Source organism: Tympanuchus pallidicinctus, unplaced genomic scaffold (assembly GCF_026119805.1).
Source record: "Tympanuchus pallidicinctus isolate F22 unplaced genomic scaffold, pur_lepc_1.0 scaffold17, whole genome shotgun sequence".
Taxonomy (NCBI): Eukaryota; Metazoa; Chordata; class Aves; order Galliformes; family Phasianidae; genus Tympanuchus; species Tympanuchus pallidicinctus.
In genome coordinates, this window is record NW_026294690.1 from 5,512,413 (window position 1) to 5,530,081 (window position 17,669).

The 17,669-nt window shown below is 45.9% G+C and overlaps 1 protein-coding gene across 3 annotated transcripts in view; it reads left to right on the plus strand.

Annotated features, from left to right (window-relative positions):
* The first annotated feature begins 2,209 nt into the window (after positions 1-2,209).
* FBLN2 (fibulin 2) overlaps positions 2,210-17,669 on the plus strand; it is a 104,744-nt gene continuing 89,284 nt past the window's right edge. Inside the window, exon 1 of one of the 3 annotated variants that reach the window (XM_052679275.1) lies at positions 2,210-2,405. The gene's annotated coding sequence lies outside the window, so the exon portion shown is untranslated. Of the gene's footprint in view, positions 2,406-10,488; positions 10,629-10,867; positions 10,956-17,669 lie in introns of those variants that run through there. The other 2 variants (XM_052679273.1, XM_052679276.1) reach the window with 2 other exon arrangements.

Genomic DNA, 17,669 nt, shown 5'->3' on the forward strand with positions numbered 1-17,669 from the left:
ATGATGTACTGGAGCTATACTGGTCTTTAATGCCAGCTGAAGTATTGGCTTTCACCTTCTGCGCACTATCTGATTACTCAAGTATTTGCTGTTGTTTTGCAATTGTTTTCTTGTTTGTTTATTTTCAACTTCCAGGTCTGTTGTTCTGAGATCAGATTGCATTCCTTCAACTCGAGACAGTCAGCTGACCAAGGTTTGTTTGTGCTCCACATTACATCCATAACATCACTGAAATACAACCTAGCACTGGGGAGAGTGCTCTAAGTGCAATATAAGGGTTATGTGACATTCCTTTGGCTGCAGCATGGTGCTGTCATGTGCTGACATCAGCTGCCAGACTGCTACAAGCCACTAATGACAACTTCCTTCCCTCATATCCGATTGTAAAGGCACTAATAGATCCAAACTGGAGATCATATCTTGCTCACCAGATGAAAGGAAATCATTCTCCTCCAGATTGGCAGAGTTAAAATGGGAACGCCATTCCTACTTCACCACAACTAAAGCTCATTTTACGTTTCAACACTGGGGAGAATAGCTGCATTTTTCCTGTTTTTTTCTCAGTAACCAAAAAAGGTTCCGTCTGGGAGATCGCACTATCCATCCTTATGAGGTGCACCATATGTTTTAGTCTTTTTTAATTACTGTAGCCTTTACGATCTCAGATAAATGCCATACTTAGTGCTTTACTTTACAATTAATTCTCTCCTGCGGGAAGATTTTAAGTCTCTGTCTCTCATCGTATGTGAAGTGTAAAGGAGAATTGCAAATTTACATTCTTATGGGCAAACAACGGCTCTGTTTAGAAAATAAACTTTAAACTACTATTACATCAAGATGCTTTTCAGCAAACACTGTTATTGCCACATAACAGCAAATGCTGGAGATGAAAGACATTCTCTTTACAGTGTGGTGTTGCATAAGGCAAGGCATTGGTTTATTTGAAGATAAAGGTCTACATAAATAAAGAAGACATCAGTTCAAGTCTCTGCATGTTTCTAAGACAACCTGTATTGAGGTCTAAGCGTGAATTTATGTCTCAAGCAGGATTTTGGTAACCTGTGAAGAACTGAATCTATTTGCAGTTCTCTCCCACTCCTCAAACCCACATGGACTTTGCATGAAGTGCTTTGTGCACAGATCTCTTTCTCTCTCTTTCTCTCTTTAAAAAAAAAAAAAAAAAAAGTTGTAAATAACAGCTTGCAAGCTTAAATTCAGCCCTGCTGAATCTTGTGCAGAGATGACTAAAGTTCTGCTGGGAAACTTCTGAACGGCAGGCAGCACTTAGGTGCAGAGCTGGTGGCGTCACCTGGGGCCTGCAGGCTGCTGAAATGTCACAGCTCCCTGTCAGACACAGGAGGGACTGTCTGCACCCAGCACACACCTCAGGGTGAAATTCAGTAGCGGTGTGCTGAGGGGTGAGCCATGGCTGTGATGGGTCCTGCAGGCAGCTGCTGGCCTTGGGCCGGCTTCACCAGAACCCCACACAGGGCTTGTGCTGAAAATAGGGGCGGCCTGGGTCCTTCCCTGGTGGAAGAAGCTGGCGCAGGCTGGAATCCAAGTGGGCTCCAGGTTTTCTCTCTGCTATTCCTCACGCAAGAGTGAAGCCTGGGCCAGCTGTAACTTTTCTGGAAAAGCCCAGAGGGCCAGCAGGTGACACATGGGTGAGTGGGGCTGTTCTGAGGAGCTGCTGCCATAGTATCTTGGTAATACCAGTTTTCAGTTGACAGATTTTATCTTGAATATGCACATATGCATCTATAGAGAGAAAAGACCCTCTGTGACCCTTTATTTTTGCATTCCTTTGAAGGTGCATGCTTACTCTGGAGAGCACCAGAATAGGATCTGTGCACAGCTGAGGATCTGCCCACTGCTGCCTGAAAACTTCAGAGCAACGTTCCCCCAGAAACTGCACTGATAAGACAGACCCATCTGCTGCAGGTCAGACCTCACTGTAGAGATTTTTTCCCCTAATGGCTGTAAAACTAACAGGCTTCATTTTCATTCTCTCTGGCATTGTTAAGGAAAAACGGGGATATCCCTAAATAGTTTACATCTGTGCTCTGAATCTCGAAGAAAACACCCAGCCAATTTTCAGGAGAGAAACTGGAGACAGCTGTGAAGGGGGTGTTGCTGCTGTCTGTCTTAAGGGGTCATCTATTCCCTTCAGTAGTAACAGGAGAACTATTTTCAAGGCAGTTGTGAGTTGGTCTGTGGTTGTGAACTGACTAGTGCCACATAGTATTATAGTCTTGTTACTTCTCTATGCAGCAGCATCCATAAATTCAGCACAGAAACACGTGCTGTAAAAGGGATATCTGTTGTATGGATTCAGCTTCAGCTGTAGTTTTAACTATAGAGGAGAAAAAGAAAAGGAAAAACCTCAGCAGGATTTTCCAGAGCAGGTAACTGTTGTGCTACTTATCCTTTAACTGAGCTGATTTTGTGTGAACTAGGTGTATTTATGCAGGATGACATCTCCAAGCAGTCCTTGTGGGTCTCATGAGGTAGTTTTGCTAACTTGGCTGGCTGCATGTCTGTGCTGCCCAACAACAGCAAGGATGCTTTGCCTCAGTAGATTATAACTTTTGCACGTTTTATAAATGCATTATGGCAGGAGTCAGTCCTCACTGGCTCACATGGCCTTCAGTTTTCCAAGACTAAATCATCAGGCCTCCACACTGATTCAAGGTTTTATTAGCTTTACATGTTATTCAATTTTGGAAGCCTCTAATGTGAGACCTTGGTCCTAGCTGGACAAGAAATATGGTCTACCAGACCTTAGTGACAGTTGCCCACATCCACATGGCTGTCAAAATGCAATTTTAGTTATTGCTTTGGATCGTTTACACATTAAAGCAAGCAAGAAAATCAGTAATAACAATTGTATGTTAAATAAGGCTGGAGTTGGTTGTCAACACAGTGAGTTTAAGTCAACATAATGCTAATTTCTTGTGCAAAATGTGCTGAGGCTGTTAATAGAGAATAGCTTTGGGGAAAATTAATGATTGCTTTGGTGATACCCGCTTTTTCCTTGTGAAGACAGTAGTACAACTAGCAGCCTGTGCCACATCTGTTTCCACTTTTGTCTATTGTTGGTGAACAGAGCCAGGTGGTGTGATGCAGCTCTGCCAGCATCAAGGCTGGATCCACTCCTGGACTAGGGTGCACTAGAGCTGGTAACGGTAATGGCTTGCAATAGCTACTGAAAGGTGTTATGGCAAGGAATTGTCTGTCATGCCCTTTCCAAACAATAGACAGCATCAGGTAACAAGTTCTGTGCAGGGTAACATTGTACCAGCTGAGGGAATGGCCATGAGTTTATTAGTATAGCAGGTATTAGGAGCTCAGGGTGACATCAAGGCATAGACCCCAGTATCTTGGGCAGTATGCAAGTGTTTCTATTTGATTCACCCACAAGAGGAAAACTATAGTCTGTGTGAAGTAATTATAAAAGTTTACGTGCTTCTTTATCAGAGGAGACCATGCTATATCTCTGAAATGCACAGGGCCCTCCTGTGCACATTGGCAGCGAGTCTCTGCTTGGAAAGGCTGAGCTGGAAAGCTCTCATCAGAGCGGTGGTCTCTGTCCTGGTCTGGTGGGTCACAGTGGCTGAGGTTACACCATATTCCTTGTGAAAATCTGGATGCTGGTTAGAACAGGGTTCTGAGTGCAAGTTGTGTATGAGGAGTGAGCAGTGCCTCATAAATGGAGTAGATGGGACAAAGCAACAACTCCACTTAACAAGTGAAGTGACAGAAAGTGCTGCTGGGGATTTGAGATCCTGATGGAAGGTGAAGAACTGGGGAAGGCTTGAACAGCATTTCCCTCTGTGTTTCTGAGTGCTGAAGATGAGACAGAGGTAGTTTCATTTATGATTCTGCTTGGTTGTGAAGACCCACATGTTTTCAGCAGCTTTCTGAAAACTCAGGGAGTGTGAAAAGTGGGCAATTCCATATGGGAAAGTAGAAACCTGGGAAATGATAAAATGGTACTTCAGGGACATGAAACACAGAATATCAGATGGAAATATTGCTTTGTCTCAGGGGTGAGGCTACAGTCTTCCCTGTACTGATAATGAAACGTGGTGGGGGAAGAAAAGAGCTTGTGATTGGGAATATTTAGGACCACAATTAAACACTGAAAAAATAATTTATTCTTAGGAAATAAGGGAATCTTACAGAGGCTGCTGCATGTGAAAAGCCCACAGATAACTAACGTTGTGTACATGGGAGTTAACCACAGGTTTTTCAAGAACAGAAATATGAGTGTATTGTGACCTGTCCGCAGGTCAGTCTGTGCCATGGCAAGCACACATACTCTATTTTTGTAAAGTTTTGTGGTGTGAGCACTGCACACATGGGCAGAGACACTGCCTCTAGCAACAACAGCTCCATCGAGTTGTTAGAGGGTACTGCAGCCTGAGGTGCATATGTGCTCATCTTGGAAGCAAATGGAAGAAATATTTATTTGAAGGTGGATATACAAATACGAGTCCTCGCACTGATGAGAGCAGAAATACTGTCATGAAGAGAAAAGCTCCTGGCTGCTGAAGTTGAAAAGGTAAAATTCAGTAGTCGGCAAGTATGTAAACTAAAGGAACGAGTAAAGGAATGACAGAAGATACAATTTACTTTGGGTTGAAAGCTCGGCAAGTCCTCACTTGTGCTGAAAGTGCAGGCAATTTAAAAAAAAAAAAAAAAAAAAAAAAAAAAAAAAAAAAAGCCCCACACAAACTTCAGAGAAAGCTTAAAGTTGGTCGTGCTGGCTGGCTGCCCGCCTGCCCCTGCAGCCTCTCCAGTTCCATCCCTGACAGGTGGGCTGTACATCCCCCCTCAGCCCCAGCTGCTGCCCATCCCCTTGCTGCAGGGCTGCTGCTCAGGGCACAGAGCTGTGCAGCCCCACTCCTTCAGCAGAGCCCCGTATTCCTACCCTGGGCTTAGATATTAACAGGATCAGGAGACTGTGGTCTGGTGTAGCCCAATGGGGGCACTTTGCTGCTTGTGTTTCCATTGCTGTCAGTCCCTCGGTGATTTTACTGCCTGTCGGTTGCTCAGTCGATGCTCTTTGAAAGACACTTTTTAATTCCTCCTGACCTCTGAATTATTCTGGACTGTGCCATCAATTGTCACACAGTGCAGCAGTGTGTATGCAGCTTCACTGGGTGTTTCAGCCCTGCTCACGGTTCAGCTGCCAGGCTTCTGCTCATTTACTTTCCTCTTGCAACCTGCAGCCATCTTGTCTTTCACACTGACTGCTCTCCTGCATCCTACCTACTGCTATATCCAGCAAGGCTGGGTGCAGTGTTGACAGATCTCTGCACCCACAGAGTCCCACTGACGTTTGCAGGGCTGGATGTGGGTGCAGAAACCCACATCAAAAGAGCCCACACAGGAGGAGCCCGTGGGCTCTGGGTCCTAGCAGGGAACCTTCAATGTTTGTAATGTTCTGCTGACATTTCAATACTGTTATCCCTTCTTAATTTAAGAGTGCTTTTTAGAATCCAAACATGAAGAACTACTTGGAGGGTAACTGCACATGATGCAGCATGTTGGCGGTCATTCTTATCTCGGATATTTGCGTTGTTTGGTTTACAACCTGCACATAATTCAATGCAGCAAATCTGAAGAGGATTTGAACAATGGACATTAATCATCTCATTCACCACCAAAGGAGATAAAGCTTCATTTTTTTTTTTTTTTTCCCATGACTTTCAAGGTCAATACTGAAACATTTTCGGAAAAGAAAGCAGGAGCTCATTGTTTCAATTTTATCCTCAATTTCTTCACTGTCAAAATGTTCAGGAGATCCTCTGAGAGGAATGAAGATTGCCAGGAGGAAACAGGAGAGGCCAATGGGGGTAACGAGAAAATGCAAATCTGCCTGCTGTCTGCATGCCTCTATTGTCAGATTTAAGTCTGTCTACTACTGCATAATGAGAAATCAGTCCAAACTGAAGCGTGTCTGATGCACTCAGCCAAAGTTTCTTGGGAACTTTACTATACATTATGAAAATGAAGGCAATGAGCCCTGGAAGAGAGCATGTCATACCTGCCTCTGTGGTCAGAGGGCAAAGGAAGAGGCTGATCTTGGCGGAGGGTTTGTCTCTGTAGCCAGGTAGTCCAAAAGCTCACAGAGCAGCTGATGTTTGTAGATGTTTGGGTGCTCCTTCACAGAGGGGCTCTGCATGCTGGCACAGTAGCCGCAGACATGTTTTCTTCTGAAAATCTGTTAGCAGTGCCTGTAGTCATGTCTGCCATGAGAGCCATGGCTTCTTTTGTGGATTAGTTGATGGTGCAGAAGGCTGAGAACAAAGAATAGCTTCCAGTCAAGTTCCAAGACAAAGATTGTTTTCCTGCCATTTTTCCTGAGGAGCCATTTCTTGTTTGCTTTATGTACAACTTTCAGATACTTGCATTAATCTGAATGAATGCCTTCCTGAATGCTGCTTGTGAGTGCTCTTAGTTTATCAGTTCATTAAATTAACAGCGCACCACAGCAGGGCACATTTGCTCCTTGTTCAAAGAATTATGCTTCATTGCTCTGTTTCACATGTGCAGCTTCCTCCAAGAGCACTGTAAGAGAGTGAAGGGTTTGGCCAAACAACTGCAGAAAAAACAGTTTATGATAAACTGTTAGAGTAAACAATTCTCACACCATGTTCACCCACTACAGTAGGAATCCTCTCGTAAGCCATTTCTTTAGCTCCCCACTGTAAGAGTTCAACCATGCAGGTCATGGCAAGACTTGGCAAGCCTCGGTGATAAAAATTTCCAGAGCAGTATGAGATTCCACTGGGATGTTCAGAGCAGAAGTACATTGGCTTTGTTTGGATGGGGCTGGTCTTAAAATGGCACGGTTTTCTTCTGATTTGAAATAAGTTAGAATACTGATGCACTGATATTTCAAAGCAGCCACATCTGCTTAAAGCTGTTCCTATATGACCTACACATTTCTCGTGTTTCCCAACTCTATGTTGCAATAAAAGGCATGCTGCTAAATGGCTGCCTTAGTCCAAGTAGGCATTGTTTTTCTGTTGCTTTATGACATCTTTCTGAACTCTGAAAAAAAAAAACAAGAACAAAAAACTGTGGTTGGATGAGAACCTGTGAGAAAATATTTCAGTCTGAGTCTGCCCACACTTGACAGTTTTTCAGCCCTGCTCTGTGGTTGTTCAGAGTAGCACTGCTTTGCAGTGGGAATGCTATAGCCATGTGGAAGAGATAGTTATGGAGTCGGTGTGGCCAAATAGCTCCTGCAATGTACAGAGGCAGGAAAAAAGGGGTAGAGGATGCTGCTGGTAGGGTCCCCACTGGTCTGCAATTAGGAAATCATTGTTTATGGCTTTTTTTGTTTGTGTGTAAGTCTTGGATTCTGAAATATAACCCCTTATGTCAGAAGAGAGAATTCCTCTGCTTTGGGGTTTTCTTGTGGAAAAGCTCCATCTGCTTGTTATTGGGTCAAGTTCTCTAGGCCCAACAATGCCACATATAGAGGCTTCTGTGTCCACCTTTCCTGACTGTTTCATGGAAGGAAAATGCAACACCAGCTCTCTCCCGTTTGGTGCCCCGTGCAGAGAGAGCTGCAGGATTGCTGAGGATGTGAAAAATGGACAAATGAAAGTCCAAAAGAACATTTTTCCTCCCTGAGTCAGACTTCCAAAGAGCTAGCTCAGCTTTCCAAAGCTAGTCCCTAAGTGGATATGTGCTAATCCCACCCATGGTGAAGGCCACTCTGTATCCTGCATGGACTCACACGGCCTGCCTTACCCTTTAGGTCCCTGAACACTGTCTTTTGTCAGTTTTCTTTCATTCGGAGATGATGAATATTTCCTTTTAGCTTCATTTTATTAAGTCCTGGATGCATCAGTTCTTCAGTGTCACTTGAATACAAAGCAGAATATTTGAAAAGACCTGAAGATCTTAGAAAAAATAATTACTCTATTTCTGAGCCATATTTTTACTCAGAAAGATGGAGTGATGGCAATGCCTAAGGATGGACCACAGCATAGGACTCCATCTTCCAGTTAAGGCTTCAGCCTGAGACCCTGAGCACAAATTCTCTGCGTCTTCTCCCACCTGAAGGTGCACCAACTTGTGCTGCTTCCATGTTTGTTTCCTCCACCACTGAGTGGTGTCCCTCACTGCAGTACGTTCACCTGTTCACCTCTGGGTACAGCAAGGGCACTGGGCATGCTGTTGCACAAGAGGTGAGAAAGACATTTAACTTTTGTCTTTCATGGGTCTGGCTAGCTGCCTCCTGCTAGGAGGGTCTCCTGCTGCCTCTGTCTGTGTTGATAGAACGAAAGTGGTGGTAACAATCAGTGGACATTTTCAGAGTGAGGAAATTTCATGCTGAAGATCTGATGGACACAGGGGTATGGTTCAGATCCCCTCTTGGATCTGAGGAAGAATCTTTGTGCCTGAAAGCTTGCTGAATTTTTTCCATAGGTATGAATCGGTCTGATTATACATGTCAGTCCTAGGCTACGTCTTGCTGAAGCCATCACAGCCCTAACAGGGAAAACTGCTGGAGCAATTCCAGGAGTCCCCTTAATTCCTGTTCTAGGCTATCACAGCCACAGGGTGGACTTTTGTGTGCTTTCCCAAACCAGTGTGACTCGAACCCTGGCACACAGTGCCAGCAGATGTGGGCTTCTCCCACCTCAGCCACAAATCTATGGTGCAAAGTACAGATGAAACATCTGACTGCTGCCTCCCATCTGCTTGTGGCACAGCAGGGTGGCAGCAAGTGGCACACATAGATTATCACCAGAAGATTTAAGGAGGCTGTAAATGCCACCTTCAGAGCAGCAGTGCTCATGGTGCGTTTTTGCTGAGGTGGAGAGAAATGCAAGTCCTCCAGCAAGTTATTCATCTGTTCGTTCTCTGATTCCTTCTTCAGTCAGATGAAATTCAAGACTGTGTAGGATCATTTTAGGAGTGTTGATTGTTTCCTCACAAAGTAAATAGCATTTTTCTCTTTAGCTAAAGTTGCACAACAGTTTTGTGCAGTTGTGCATGCCTTGAGGGTGTCCAGCAGTGACTGGCAGCAACCCCTCTCCCCATACACATTGCTGCATTGCACAATAAGGCAGTCCCACTTTCCCAAGCTTTGGCCGTGTCAGAGACAGGATACCACATTATTCAGAAATGGAAATTCTTACCCTGCTACTTTTCCATAATTGTACACGCATTTTGTCAGTGCAGATCTCAAACTTGCCTGTGAATGGGAGCTGTTGAGGGCCAGAGGCAGCCCAAGTTTCTCCAATTGCTAGGTAAAGTTCTGTTTTTACTGTCAGTGAGAGTGGGCTGGGCTATGTTTGCTAGAACGAGAGGGGAGGGCATGCTGAGGCATTTCCCCTGCTGTGGCAGAGATGGGGGGAAGCAAGTCAGCGCTGCTAGGAGCCAGAAAACCTGTTGCTCTCTCTCTCGGTCACCAGGAAAGCTGAAGCCAGCATCCAGGCTGTGGATGCTCAGCTACACCCATCTGCAGATAGCTGTCCCAGTTACCTGTGCTGAGGCCAGGCTGCTGGGACAGAACCCTTTCACTGAAGGTCTTGGTGGGGCACCGAGTGCTGGGTTTGTCTGGCCCTGCCTGTGCAGGACTGGGCAGAGCAGTGGGCTGCCAACCTCTCCAGCAGGCCTCAGGCAGGATGAGCGGTCAGGTCTGGATGTCTGGGATGTTTGGGCAGTCCCTTTTTTCCATAACTAAATGCTGGAGGAGATGGATGAGGTCTTTACTATTATGCCAGCCTGGTGTGTCCCTCTGCTGCCTGTCCCAGGACATCACACAGGAGCTTGAGCTCAGCCCTAGAGCCAGACCAAGAGCTGGCAGTGGCTTGTGTTGCACAAGCATAAGGGCAGGGGGACCGAGCCTGGTGTGCCATGCAGGGTGGGACAGGCTGCCTGTGGCTCAACCAGGGTGCTTCCGGGAGGCCTGCAGGCACAGCCCTGCTGCTTGGTGAGGGAAAGATACCAGGGTTATTCTTGAAACCCTCTGAGGGATGTTTTCTCAGTGCGTAGTGCTGCTGACTTGGTTCTTCCCAAAGTCTAGTCTCTGATTTGTACCAGGTCGGGTCTTTACATTTAGTCTCTATCGTCATATAATATGACAACTGGGCCATCCTGATGGAAAAACTTGGCTCAAAATGACCAAAATGCTCCTGTGACAGGTTGCAGCGAGGTAAGTGAGGGATGGCTTAGATCTCAGTCAGCAGCAGTGGGGCAGAAAGGAAGTGAAAAGCCCTCCTTAGCACGATTTTGAAGCCGACTTTGATTGACTGAGCGGGCTTAAAGCGGGCAAACCCAGCTGGCAAAGCACCTCTGCCCCCTCGGCAGGCGCAGGGCTCGGTTTTCACTCCCAGCTCATTTTTAATTTCTCTTAATGGAAACCCAGGAAATGGGATGCAGACCTTTCTCTCACGTGAGCTTTACAAAACAGCCTCCCTCCTCGTTACCGGCTGCCCAGCCCCGCTCCGCGGGCTCCTCGGGCTGCGGCTGGCCGCGCTGCGGAGCGGCTCCGCTCCCGGGCGAGAGGGGCAGCCCCGCCGCAGCTTTCCGGCCCCTCCCTCCGCCTCCCGGGGTCCCCTCGCCCCTTCCCCGGCGGAGCGGAGCGGAGCAGCACGGTAAGTGCGGCGCGTTGCCGTCCAGGGCGCCCGCCGGTGCCGGGCGGAGAGGAGCCGGCTGCAGCCCCTCGGAACGGGGGACGCGATCCAAAAGCCGTTTCCTGGCTACCGGGACAAATATGCAAATATTTCCTTATGCTGTTTCGTTTCTCTCCGTCTCTCTCTTTTTTCTTGTTGTTCTGAAAGTGGCAAATCGTCAAACAACAATAACAAAAAGTTGCTGTAGATGTTTTGGAGCTGTTGCTTTATGGAAAACAACTCCCTGGGTGGAGGCGAGAGCAGCTTGCGGTTCGGTGGGAGTGTTTGCAAATCAGATGTCACTTGGAGGTAGGGGAAATCTGGCAAAATTACCCTGTGAACGCGGTCTGCAAGCCGTGCAGGCTCGCTCGCCTCATGTGAGCTTAACGAAAACCAACGGGAAGTTTGCAAGGAAGAGGAGAAAATGCATGGGATGACTAAGAAAAGTGCTCGCTGCCGGGTTTTGCTGGTGTTTTTCGATTCCTGAGGCTGGGTGCGAGCACTCACTTGCTGCCTCCTAAGGAGAGCAGAGCGTGGGTCTGTGTCAAGATATGGGGAGCAGCCTTGAAGCACTGGTGGAGCAATTAAGCCGCAGGCGGTATTGTCTTGAAACTCGAGCGAGAGCCAGCCTGCTCTCTGCCCCATGCCTCCCCTCACCTTAGCGCTCTCCTGTTGCACGAAGCCTTGTGCTGGAGCCCGCTGTCCGCTCTGAGCGGGGCCGAGGAAGTAGGGCTGGGTGCGTGGTTTGTGCTGCCTGCAGGAAGGTCCCTTGAGCTCACTGGTGCCATAGCGGGACCGGCTTCTTCCTTTGGTACCAAAGGAAAAGATGTTATTGCAGATGAGTTCTTGGTTTTTTTTGCGCCCGCAGGTATTGAGCAGAGAGGTGATGATGGAGGGCGTGTCTTTGCCTCTGGCTTTGTAAAGGATCATCAGCACCTGAATGCACCTCCTTCTCATGGAAGGCTTTGCTGAAACAAAGGCATCCTTGCCCTGATGCTGGGTGGGAGGCTGGGCACAGGTGGTGGATACGGCTTTACTTTTAGCTTGGCTCAACTGTGATTTAACAACAGTAGACGCTATAGATTGTGGCAATATAATTTGCAGGTGTAAAAGTACTTGAGAAAGATGCAACTTTATAGTAGTAAATCACCTTTGTTATTCGGGTGGGTGAAACTAATTTCAATACAAAAGATTTTTCCTGGAGTGGCAGAATGAGGCCTATGGAGGCCAAAGAAGGCTTACCTACTTTTTAAACTGCTTATTTTCCCAAGGGTTATCAATTGGACCTGTGAAATCGCTTTGAAGACGGACGCAGCTACTCTAGCATCAATAGAGATGATGTTGACATAAAAATACCATCCAAAAATCACACCTTTAATTGGCATTAGTGTGTTGGCAGACCTTTTCCAGTGGTGCCTTACCCTTCAACAGCCATATTATTGTAACTGTATCATGTGCTGTGTCTCATGGGCAAAGGCTCTGGGCAGGATTTGTTGAGTTCAGTGTGATGACTGAAATTGTAGAATCACAGAGTGGTTTGGGTTGGAGGAGAGGTTAAACATCCACCGGTTTGAACTCCACTTCCCTTTCACCTTCTCCAGTGAAGACAAGAAGCCAGTGGCAGAGGAGCTGAGCCCTTCAGTCTTGGTAACATCTCAGTGATTCCACTCTTGTGGAGCTCCTGGACTGGGACCGCTGCACAAAGCTGCTTTGCAGGCTGCACTAAGATAGTGAGTAGGCAAACACTAGCCTCTCAGTGTATTTAAATACTAGGAAAAATGTGTTTTTTTTTTCTTTAAATTCAGGTGTTTCCTTGAATAGAGAGATCCTTCACGTTTTTCCTTCCTTCTGACTGTCCACCTGTCCACTCACTTTAACATCTTTTCAGTTGCATTAGGTGGTTATACGTCATTATAGTCTTCTAAATGTATCTGATCTACATAAAACTGGCAGAAGCTGTGTTTATTTGAACTTGTGCACTGAGTGGTAGGTAGCCTTACAAGGGTGATGATGGACAGCAAGTCTCATGGTACCTAACAGCACCAGGAATTACATTCAGTGTCATCTGTACCTTCTGTCCTGGTCACACCTGCAGCATTGGAGAGCAGCAGTAACTTGTGTACGTGAGAGCTGGTTGGGGGTGCATAGCTGGGAACCAGTGGACCCACTGGAAAAGACCCATGACCATGCAGGAGTCTGCACTGGAGTGCTCATGGGAATGGCTTTATGCTGTATGTGGGCAACACAAAGCCCTCCAGGCACCCCAGTCTGGCTTTTGACTCTAATGGCAGATAGCTCTGGAGCAGTAGTGCAAGGAGATGGCATCTTCCCACCTGCTGTGGCTCTGGTTGGTATTCAACCCTGTTATTGTGGTTTGTTTGTTAGTTTATAAAATATTTTGTTTTACTGGATAGTTCCTCAACAATGAAAAGGGAGGTGCTGGGGCACTTCCATGTGGCCAGAACTGCTCTAGTCCTGGGGATCCCTATTCCTCAGGATCTGCAAAAGCATAAAGTAGCTCCATGCCAAATCCATGCTGTGACCTGCTTTCTCTGTGTTGGCAATACTGCTTTTTGCACTTTACCTCTAAGGGCTTCCATGGTTGTCATTGCTGTAGTGTTTGGTATCTGCTCACAGTTCTCAAAGCCTACGTGGAGGCTCTTGGGTATGGAGAGTAACCTGATTGTCATCCTCATGCCCTTGGATTTTATATCTTTTGTGAATCAAACTGAGCCCTGCCCTTCACAGCTGCTTTCTTTCTTTTATTCTGGGACATGACAAAAAGTTTCTTTCAAACTGCTGTTTGGGAATTTTCCCATGCTTTGGAGTTTCTTCACCTGGTCTGTGGGTAAAAGCTGAAATTTAACTGCTTCTGGCAAAACCAGAAGAGTTCCTTATGTTATCCAGAGATTCTTGTGGTTGTTGAGACTTCACTGGGCACAAGCTTTCCTACAGCTGCCTTCTGGCTTTTCAGCATCATATCCTGAGGGAACCAGAGTGTGGCTAGCTGGCCCTAGAGTGTTTTGGGATTGCTTGACTCCCTTCTGAGCCAGCAGCCTTGGAGAATGCTCCCATCTTTTCTGGAGGTGGCCATAGTCACAGGTGTCTTAAGTTACCCAGGAAGAGGGCTGTGCCTGCTGGGATCTCTCCTTCCTCTCCTGTCCCAGGGCTGAACTGTACCTATGCGTTTCTTTTTTAAATCATATGCAGATCCCTAGTGGCAGAAAGAACCTTGACTCTTAATTATTCTACTTCTTATCTCTTCTTAGAGGTACCAGCAGCCCATATGTTTAGAATAAGGCTCTGATATAGTTTTATGGTTTCATGTATTCACTTTTGTTTAGCTTTTCCCCTCATTCTCTTGCATTAGAAATTTGGATTTCCTGCCAGCTCATTGGCACAATATTAACCTTTCTTTTTGCTGGACGTGACATACTGCTTTCAATAACAGAGGCTTGGATTTAATGTCCCAGGGGTCCTTTCCAGTTCTATGTTCACATTGATTAGGAGCTGAAAGAGTTTTATGAGAGGGGCTTTCCAAAGGCTGGTTTGTTTTCTCCTGCTTACATTACTGTGGTCTTCCTTTAAGAAATCAAACTCTTGAAAGAAATGTATATCCCACTTAAATATGAAATTGGTCTATGAAATTGCAGCTCATTCGAGGCCCATTTGTGCTCCTTCTTTTGAACATGCTTAGGGCAAGATCAGACCTTGTGACTTACCTTTCAATTCTTCTTACAGACCTACCGTATTATTCATGAAAATTAAGTTGTGCTAATTACATCTCCTGTTCTGCTTTATGCGAGACATACATTCCTGTCTGACTTGCTTGCTAATGAACATTGTGGACTGAATCCAAACCCAGACAGAAGTTAAAGCGCTGTCACAATCCATGCATGCAGCTCACTCTCATGTCCTTGTCCAGATGTGTCCTCCAGGCATCCTCCAGCGGCCAGGAGATGTCACTGACTTTTATTGCTGAGTGCACTGCATCCTGTGGCTTTCCTCAGTGTGGTCTCGTTTTTATGAATGAAGGCAGGCAATGAGTGTCGAGTTGTCCAGACTGGTGCCAGGAGCCTGGTGTTGTGAGGACTGGGTGGAGGCACTGTTGGAGGCAGTCTCTGGTCCCACCATGGGATGCCTGTATACGGCTGCGCTGCTGCTTGGGGTGGGCTGGGCTCAGGGGACACTGGGGAGAGAAAGCCATGGAGAAGTGTAACTTCAGCAAAGTGAAGGTTTAAAAATTGTACCTTCTATTTCAGAGACTTCTTCCCTGCTGATTTTGGTAGGATTTTATTTTCTTGGATTCTTAGAATAAAGCTTCCTTCAGTTCAGTTCTGGTTTTTACTCTTGATGCTATTTGGTGAACAAACCCTGGAGACAAGGAGCTCACTTTTTCTTGTATCAGCAAAACTTTTTAGTAACTGCTAACCCCTTACACCTGTACACGTCTGGTGAAAGAAGGATCTTAGCCTGATTTTGTCTAGACTGGTGATGGAAGGAGAAAAAGCAATTCCTGGGGCATGGATACTTTTTGGAAACAGAAAATATGACTAGCAAAAGTTATATCCCCAAAAGAGCTGGCGGGAGGGATCTTCTGGGTGTTCTTAATCTACCTTGCTGCAAAGTCAGCCAGGTTAGCTCAAACCACCTTTGTTTTGACTTAAATTAGCTGAGTCTGCAGTAGTGCTGTGAATGTTCCCTCTGTCCCTCCTGCCAGACGTGTGGTGGGGGACTACCAGCCAGCTGCTGGTCCTCAGCCAACTCCTGCTGCAGCCAGGTCCAGGAGAGGCCGTCTGTGTCCTGTGGGCTTCGCTTAAATCAGAGCTGAGCCATTTGCCCAGCATCAGTTTAATTAGCTTAAAGAATGTGCCCTATGCACTCACATTCATGCTGTCCTTCACCTTCAGCTCAGCATATATCCCCTAGTCCTAGTTCTGGTCTCATTAACAGTCCTTTCTGGGAAATTTCACAGATCACCAGAGCTCTGTGGCAGTCAGCAGGGGTGGGATCACTCCTTAAGAGGGTCTGCATGGTGCAGATGGAATAGTTTGGTGTTTGATTTGCTGATTTACCCCTGAAAGGAGAGGCCTGCTTAGTTACCTGATGATCTGTGAATCATTTAAGATGATACTGGATATGCATGCATAGAGTAATTTAAAGGATGCCTATAAGATTTGAATTGCTGTTTAAATTAAAGGCAATTTGGTGTGTATGTTTCTGTGACAATCCCATTCTAAGCATTTTATAGAAGCAACTTCTAGGACTTCTGCTCTTCCTTATGGCTCACTGGACTTTGCATACCAGGTTACTAATATAATGAGGGGAGCTAGTAAAGAAGTTTTGCTAGTATATCACAAATACTTGAGATACAAAGGAGACAGAATACATTTAGAACCCGAGATCTTTTCCCAGATGAATGCTGCCTTAAATATATCACTGAAAAGGGGGAAAAAAAGCCCCAACCCTGACAATGACAACCAAAAACCCAAATGTTTCTGCCAATGATGATGATTTTTTCTAAGAATTAAAAACAACTGTTTAGAAATGATTAATTATTGTAGCATGTGAGCACGGTAAGGTTTCATCCATTCACAGTAGTATTTCAAATGATTTAAAGTTGTTTGTTCAGGGTTTGCTTTTACTATGTCACTAGATGTCATGGATTTGTTCCAGCTGTCCTCCACACATGTATTGCTTGTGATGGATTTTGCGTGAGAACAGGCTGCCAGATTTTAGTCTTGATACCAAAGCCCAGTTTTGTTTCAGTTTTAAAACAATTTTGCTTTGCAGAATATACTGCTGGCCTTTAATAGAGTTGGTAGAGAAGATGCTGGCTACTCTTCTTGCACTGAGGCTGGGCCTGGTTTCCACATGTGGAAGGGTTTGAAGCTGAGAGCAAGCATGGGCATCTGAGTGGTGATCTTACCTGTCCCCTCTGAGCACAGCCACATCTCCCCTGGCAGCAGCAGTGCCTGCTCACTGCTTCCCATTGCTGTCACTGCCTCTTGGCAGGAGGCGGCAGCCTTCTATCTACTGGCTGCATTCTTCCAGTGAGCGCTGCCTAATTTGCTTTAGGCAAAATCAAGTGGATTATCTCAAGCCACTAATTAGACTATCAAAGATAATCCTGCTGGCTTTTGGGTTTGTCTTTTTCTTCCTGAAATGCGGTGGGGAGGATGGGGAGAGCTGCTCAGTGACCACGTGAGAAGGGAGCTGGGCAGTGCAGGGCTTCGCACCAGCGCAGCTGCAGCTGAGGGACAGCGGGCACCATGGCCTCAGCTGAGGCTTCAGGAAGTCATTCAGCTACAGAGATCTTTCTTCCTCATCTGCCAAAGCTTGCCCACTGGTTCCAACAGGTCTTTTTTTTTCCTTTTATTCAGTTCTTGTTACTGGAACACTTACATCTGGTAGCAGGTCATCTTCTTCCTATTTCACTTTTTAGTTTCCTAAACTAATCTAACTCAAGCGTGGAGCTCTGTTGAATAATCAATATAATGCGCTGTCTGATTATCTTGAAAGACTGAGTATGATTAATGTATTAAAATTGGATGGCCACTTGGAAAGGATATAATCTGATACTGGAGAGAGCAGATTGATTTGGGGGAATAGCATAGATGGGTCCATGTGCTCAGAGGAACTGCAGCGTGCTCTGAAACATTACAGCTTGCCTTTAGAGAAAACCAAAACTGCACTCTGCTCTCTGACACGCTGTTTGGTTTTTTGGCATGGTTGCTTGCTCTCAGCCAGAAGGATTTGCTCTGTGGAAAGTGTCTGAAATAATCTGCAGGCTTTTGTAAAATGCAAGCAAGAATAGCAGGAGTGCACAAGAAGTGATCTCTCTTCCTTTTTGTTAATATTTTTGCATTCTTTTTGAAATGTCAATTTAGTACACTATGCCCTGGGGTACTGCAAGTGTCTGAGTATTTAGGATGTGTAAAAGAACATGACTGTGCAATAGCATCCCCTCAGTCTGGGCAAGCAGGTAACCTTTAGAGCATTGCTTTTATTCTTACATTCAAA